Raw genomic sequence first — 7500 nt, 5'->3', positions numbered from 1 at the left:
TTTTTGAAATGTCATGTTCTTTGTATATAGTTGAGATGAGGCCAAAGACAATCCATTAATATGTCCCACAGAGATGAGGCCAAAGACAATCCATTAATATGTCCCACAGACTGTCTATAAGAAGTGGACGTAGTGGTTTATGGACTGATGTTTTAAAGCCTCAAATTCCGCAATTTGGCCGCTGCCATCTTGACTTTAGTGACCGTATTTTGACTGTGGAGGAGTGAGTCAATCACAGTAGCCCCGCCCTAAAGCATCCCCTGCTTTATGGTCTGTTTGACTCTAAATGGACCATAATGTACTAAATGAACATCATCCTGTATTGAAGAAGACTTGAAACTAGAGATTGAGACCATAAACTCATGTTTACAATGTTTACTGAGGTAATAAATCAAGAGAGAAGTAGAGTCATTTTCTCATAGACTTCTATACAACCAGAGGAGTCGCCCCCTGGTGGACACTAGAGAGAATGCAGGAGGTTGTCGCCTGGTTTGTCCATTGAAATAATTTGATCAATCTATATATTGTGTAATAAGTTGTGTATTGGCCATTTGTACCATCAACAGTTTATCTATAATAACACAAAAACCTGCAACTTCAGGCTTCATGCTTGTTATTTTCAGATCAAAATAAAAAAAAAGTTTCTCACCGAACACAATGGAAAGAAACACCAAATAGCTGAATCTCACAAATCCAGAAAATGGGAACCTAACAACCTAAAAAATTCAGCAACAGAATTAAAAGCAAAAAAAGGGAAACTCCTACCCAATTTGCCCACTTATTTTAGGATTCTTTACAACAAAACGGGCCCTTTTTTAAAGAGGAAGAAGAAGAAGAGCCCTTCAGATCCATGTCTAAGTGAGAGTTGGTGACATGAAGGAGACAGACTACTGTCAGAGTGATGTAAAGCACAAGGAGAGAGGAGGAAGGAGGTAGAAACTAGTTTGAGAGGGAGGGAGCGAGGTGTGTGAGGGGAGTTGCTCCTCGCTGCTCAATGATGATGTAATCCATTGATGATGTAATCCATTCCTCTGAATGAGGCGAGCCTCGGTCCATCCGAGAACAGGAACTGTTCCGTGATTTAAACTCATGTATTTCCAAAGGACTGGAAAACATTTAGACGCAACACAGAAACCCTGATGAATACTTTTAAACATCATGTTTACAGTAAAACATTTGTTTGACAGTCTAAGAAGAAACATTTGTCATCTACACTGAGACCATAAAAAGGCCTGACTAAACATTACTTCATTTTAACATTAACAAGAGTAAAATGTCCGTCAAAACACTTGACATTACTGCCTCTTTATAGTACATGTGTTGGAAGTAGAATGAAGCAGCTACGTAGCGTATTCAAAGTATGACTGTGTGCCGGTAAGAAGTGAAGGAAACATCCCTGATCATGGAGGTTCTCCGTGTCTTCTCCTCAGAGTATTCTCAGAAATCCTCCCTCAGATTCTCATTCAGACATTATAGATACAAACATCTATAATAATACAAATGTAAAAAACCTATAAGATGCAGAGATCACTTTAAACATTAAACTCACATAGCATTGACTTGTAAATAAGTAAAATAATCAAATGTGCTTAAACATTCATGAATGTTGAGGGGGATTATTCTCAGTTGCCAAAGTTACCTAACTTACATGAATTATGATCTCTTATAATGTGTTTGCCTTTATTCCCACAGGACAGATCTCTCACAGCAAATACCAAATAATTCACAAATAATCAAGTTATCCTTTGATTGATGTTCGTGTCAGAACAGATTCTCAGAAACTTATTACAGTATCTCAGTAACAGCCGACATTACCGAGACAAAGAGATCAAAAGTGAAGAGAAAGTCACTTCTGATCAGTAGCACTCTGGTTAGATTTACTAGAGTGTGTTAGCTAGAAGCTAGGTCCTGTCCTGCTTTAGTTAAAAGAAGACAACGGCTGGAATAAGGTGTGAAAGTTCAACACCTAGAAGTCAGGAAGCTACTGCAGGCTTATTGACCTCTTACTCAAAGGTTAGGAGGTCAAGGAGTCGGCCTGGGAGGAGTTCCCTCACAGCGAACAAACATGCAGCAACTCTCACCCTTCAGAGAGGGGTCGCAGTAATGGAACCGAGCACAGGTCAAAGGTTAACATCTAGGAGAAACACTGGGCTGCCTCGAACACAAACGGACCTCTATACAACCAGAGGAGTCGCCCCCTGGTGGACATTAGAGAGAATGCAGCTTTAACACAAAGCTTTGGCTTCACTCGGCAGAACCGGAGGTTGCCGCCTGGTCACAGCGTAGGAAAGCACATTGCTCTTGTTGGATAGTTATTAACACTGATTAACCACATTTTGTTCCAAGTGTTTACAGCTTAACTTCCAGTCCACACAAAGGAGAGAATAGGTGTCGTGTTGAGCCATTTTCAACCATAAAATGCTGATTTATTTTAATAAAATTGGTACAAAAAGTAACATCAGCATTGATGTGTTTCATCAGAGTATAGTCATATTATTTAGTTTACAGCTTAAATAACACATTTAAGTGTGCAGTGCCTCTTTAAATTCAAAATGGACAGGATGAGGAAGCGTTCTAATGCATGTCAGACTCTTTCCCTCCCTGAACCTTGAGGGGGAAGTGCTAACCTCATCCAACCGCAGTAAAAGAAGAAGAAGAAGAAGAAGAAGAAGAAGAAGAAGAAGGAGGAGGAGGAATGAGGAGCAGAGCGGTTAAAGTGAGGTTACAACACTGACACAGTACAGAGCTGCCACAGCGATACCAAACCCTGTAGCTTCTGACTCAGAGCGTTACTGTGAACTTCACTGGAACGAGGAGATTAACTCGCCCACCTCTGAGTCTCACCTGACAGAGGAGACAGAGACTGAATAGAACATAAAATACGTCAGTGTAAAGTCATAATTAAGCGTGTGAGTGCTCCATGCAATGCGACATGATCGATAGAAAACATACTAAACTATGCAAACTAAAGCGAGAGAAACTCAACGTGAGGTATTCCAACGAACGATAGGTTTGTTCTTTCGCGCCAGACAGAGAGAGAGAGAGAGAGAGAGAGAGGGGCATGCTGGGAAGTGATGAATCACATCAGCATCATTGAGGAGAAACAGTGTGACAAACACAAACAGGACAACCTCAGACACAGACTCATTTGTTTCGGGTGCTGACACAGCACTTCCCTGCTGGTGAACTCTGTGCCACCCTGCCCGGGCTCTGGCACCCAGACAAGGGTGCTGCCCGAGAACCGCCCATGAAACCGCCCACCTTTCTCTGCACAAGCCGGACACTTTGTCTGTGCTGAAGAAAGCGCAACAGACACAGAAAGCAGACCGACAGACGAGGTGGTCAGTGGGGGAAACTGCCCCGGTTATTCCCAAACAAAAACACTCGTAGAGCGCTGTGAAGCCTGGTGGGTATTTATAAAGTAGATAAACACCTCACATGAAATGAAACCTCTGAAGGAGGCTCTGACATTTAAAGCTGCTTGTTGACGACACAGCGGCCGAGTTTTATAACAACAAACGTACCTCTGGGAAGTCATTGAACGGGATTCTCAAAGTGTCCACAGTCCGATGGACAAATAGGTCCACTAACTGTCCTCTCACGGGACAGCTTAAAACTCATACAGCATGCTATTCATTCAATTCAGTTTCCATCCAGATTTTGGCCTCTCAAGGTTTTCTGAAGTCTGTGCAGGTCCTGATGTTGAATTTGATCACAGAGGCAAAGCTCCAGTTAGCAAATAAGCAGCTTAAGTCCTCGATCTTAAATCCTTTTGATGTTCACGTTCTGAAGACATTTAAAAGTGCTCGTAGAAAGACTTCTCACATCTAACTAACTCAAGGACGTGAGACAACTGAACACGTTTGTCCTCACAGCTGTTGATCAGAGATGCAGCGCGTAGTCTGTTAATCAAACAGCTGATCGACTTTAAAACGTGGATTTATCTGGTTTCTTTCGTCAGCGTCTGTAACAGTAAGCTGAATATCTCTGGGTTGGACTTCTGATGGTCATTTTAAACTACGGTCAGACAGGGAGGGCCAACAAATAAGAAAAAATGAATAAGCAAAGAAATATATAAAATCAAATAAATTAATAAACCAAAATAAATAAAATCAATGAATGAAGAATAAATAAAATAATAAATTAATAAATAAGCACTTACTCAAGTTCTTCTGGATTTTATTCTTCGTAGATATTTATGTATTTCGTAGGATATCGGTTTGATTTTAGGAATAGATGTTTGATTGTTTATAAAAAAAACATTTTATATCAATTTATTGATTTACGTCTTCTATCACAAGACGTCTCCACTGTAACACAGAAGCCTCTTTGACTGTGGTGGATCAGCACAAGAGACACGTCACTGACAAACACAGATAAACACGTCAGAGCCAGGAAGAGCAATAACACTACTTAACATCTCCCATATTAATATACATCATGTGAGCCTCCTGTAAATCTGTGTCCTCTTCTCTCACACACACACACACACACACACACACACACACACACACACACACACACACACACACACACACACACACACACACACACACACACACACACACACACACACACACACACACACACACACACACACACACACACACACACACACACACACACACAATTTGTTAGAACAATGATTCCTCTCATTCTAAAAATAGACGGCACAAAAAGCCACAACATGGCAGCTCGCACAACAGATAAGACCAAATCAGTGGTTGGCAAAGGGACACATTACCTTTCAATCATACTGATAAGTGTGTGTGTGTGTCTGTGTGTGTGAAGAGAGTGAATGATTGTGAGTGAGACAGTTGTGTGTGGAAAGGTGTTTATGTACACTTGACCCCAACTTAGACCTAAAACAAGTTGCTTATCAGCCACTGTGAATTTGCATAATTACCTGTGTGTGTGTGTGTGTGTGTGTGTCCTGTGCTTCTGCTGCTAGCAACACAAACATGGGGCTGGCTCACTGCAGTCCACTAGCTTTAGCTGTTGTTGACTCAACACCACCAGCGACCCCACAGACAGAGAGGCAGAGAAGTGACCAACAATAAACAGAGACGGGGCTTAAAGGGAGCGTTCACGTTCTGTTTGTTGAAGTGGGGTTGCATGAGGTGAGCTGCTCGCTTCTCTGTAGTCAGTGTGTTACCGACAGTAGTACCTCCGCAGCTCCTGTGTTCGGTGAGGTAACACTACTGTTTGTGGCAACCAAGACAGCTAATACAGGCTAGCTGGGACACAGACAGACAGACAGACAGACAGACAGACAGACAGACAGACACTTTATGAATCCTGCAAGATGAATTGTTTTTGCTACAGCAGCATTTACAGGAACATTTTAAAGCAAAGCAATAAAAATAAGAGTAAAAATATTAAATATAAAAATGCTCAATATATAAAATAAAATAAAATATTAAATGAACTAACTAAACAATAGTGCAAGAGATAGAGAGAGAGACATACTGGCAGGGATAGAAGTCAGGAGGAGACGGAAGATGAATTAAATGTGTAAGAGAAGAAAAAGACCTTAAAGACAAAGTCCCAGCCCGTACGGGGGAGGACTCTGGAAAGGGTCCTGGGTTAGGGTTACTTGAGGAGAGCAGAGTGAAGACAGACGGAGTAGTAGATGGGTGGAGCGAGGGCTGGGGAGGGGGAAGAAGAGGGAAAGTTCCCGCTGCTTCTCTCCGAGTGGATTCTCCAGCTCAGCAGTGGGGAATGTGCTGGCATACCACAGAGAGCTGCTGCTGAAGAATGCAGTGATTCCTAACGGCTCTCTCTCTCTCTCTCTCTCACACACACACACACACACACACACACACACACACACACACACACACACACACACACACACACACACACACACACACACACACACACACACACACACACACACACACACACACACACACACACACACACACACACACACACACACACACACACACACACACACACACATCAGGGGCCCATACAACAAGCCAATCAGAGAAATAAGAAGGAAAGGGGGGTGGATAAGAGACAGAAAGAGATTATTGCAAAATAAACAGGACAATAGTACATGCAATAAACTAGAGGAAGGTAAAATATAATGAAAAGCGAAGAGAGAAAAAGAGGAAGAATAGGTCCGTGTTGTGGGCTCACTCTGACCTACTGACACATAACTGACTGAGGAGGAAGAGGAGGAGGAGGAGGCTGTTTACTTCTGTCTAGTCGAGTTTTTAAATAATCACAATGTGAAGTTCAACCACTTTCCAGAAAACCAGTGAGGACATGGGACATGTTTTTGAAAGACTGGTGAATATGGATACAGGTGCAGCCGGTAGTCTCTCTGCCATTCAGGGATGATTTACTGGCATTATGCAACACAGGGGTTGCACAACAAAGTGCAGTTATAGCCCATTTTCAACAGAAAGAAAAATGTGACGAAGCAAGACTGCACTACTGAAGTGATAACAGCTGCAACAAAACCAGTCTCTGGTCAGATAACTGCATCTTAATATTAAAAATTCAACATCAGGGAAACATTGTTCGTCAACTTTGACTGTGTTTGAGCACCAAGCATCATTGATGTAAACATAGAGTCCACCTCCTCTCGTCCAGCACCCCGTCCCGTACCCCGTCCAGCACCCTCACCATGCAGAATGCATTGAATGGTGACAGACTACGTCATCATAACACGGCACTTTGAACTTTGATAATCTTGCTGCGAAAGGATTGTGGGTCAGAATAGCCAGAAAATCATGTTGGCTTGCGTACTGCAAAGTGCGACCGCATGCAGTAGAACATCCTGGTATTTTTGGCACGCTGCGTTTGACATACCATGTATGGGAACATCCTAAATCTTGTCTTCTGGCTTACTAAACAGTCTGGTAGGATGCGTGTTGGAACGCTCAGTCCACTTTCGGTGGCGTTTCCTCTGTCTGGGTGGTCGGGAAGACGCCGTGGGCGGTGAACCTGTCGAGGCCGCTTCCTTCTCCAAGGATGAGTGTATCTCTGTCATTTGCCATAGGCGCTCCAGTAATAAAGACAAGAGGAAGAGGAGAGCAGAGAGAGTCTGTCCATCTAAATAATCTGTGCGTCAGTCATCGTGTGGGACAGGTGAAGCTGAGTGAGAGGAAACAGGAAGGCAAGCTGTCAGGAAACCCGTCAGCAGGTGATTTACTGCTCTGATCTGGGTATTTAGACAATAGGCTGCTTTAAACAAACATGGCCGACACACATCCGATTCTCTCAAAAGCAAAGTGGTTACGGTCAGTTTTCTGCAGCGAGCGGATTTCTTAAAGCTCAGGTAAATAAATAAAAACCTGGTTTCTGTCAATCAAAGAGAGACGAAAGTATCTGTGATCCACGCAGGGATGCGATCGTTGGGATCTCAGTGGTTCTTTTTAATACATTACTTCAAGAAAAAGAGAATACGTGCCGATCAAGATTCATTTATATTTTAAATATAATAGTAAATGTTGTTTCTGGAGCCACAACAGTAGTGTTTACAAC

General features: G+C 42.5%; 1 protein-coding gene across 1 annotated transcript in view; it reads right to left on the bottom strand.

Annotated features, from left to right (window-relative positions):
• samd4a (sterile alpha motif domain containing 4A) overlaps positions 1 to 7500 on the bottom strand; it is a 42685-nt gene that overhangs the window by 21063 nt on the left and 14122 nt on the right.

Source organism: Anarhichas minor, unplaced genomic scaffold (genome assembly GCF_050575085.1).
Source record: "Anarhichas minor isolate MPS153535 unplaced genomic scaffold, ASM5057508v1 ptg000067l, whole genome shotgun sequence".
Taxonomy (NCBI): Eukaryota; Metazoa; Chordata; class Actinopteri; order Perciformes; family Anarhichadidae; genus Anarhichas; species Anarhichas minor.
Note: the sequence above shows the minus strand (reverse complement) of the source record. Positions and strands in the feature narration are given on the sequence as shown.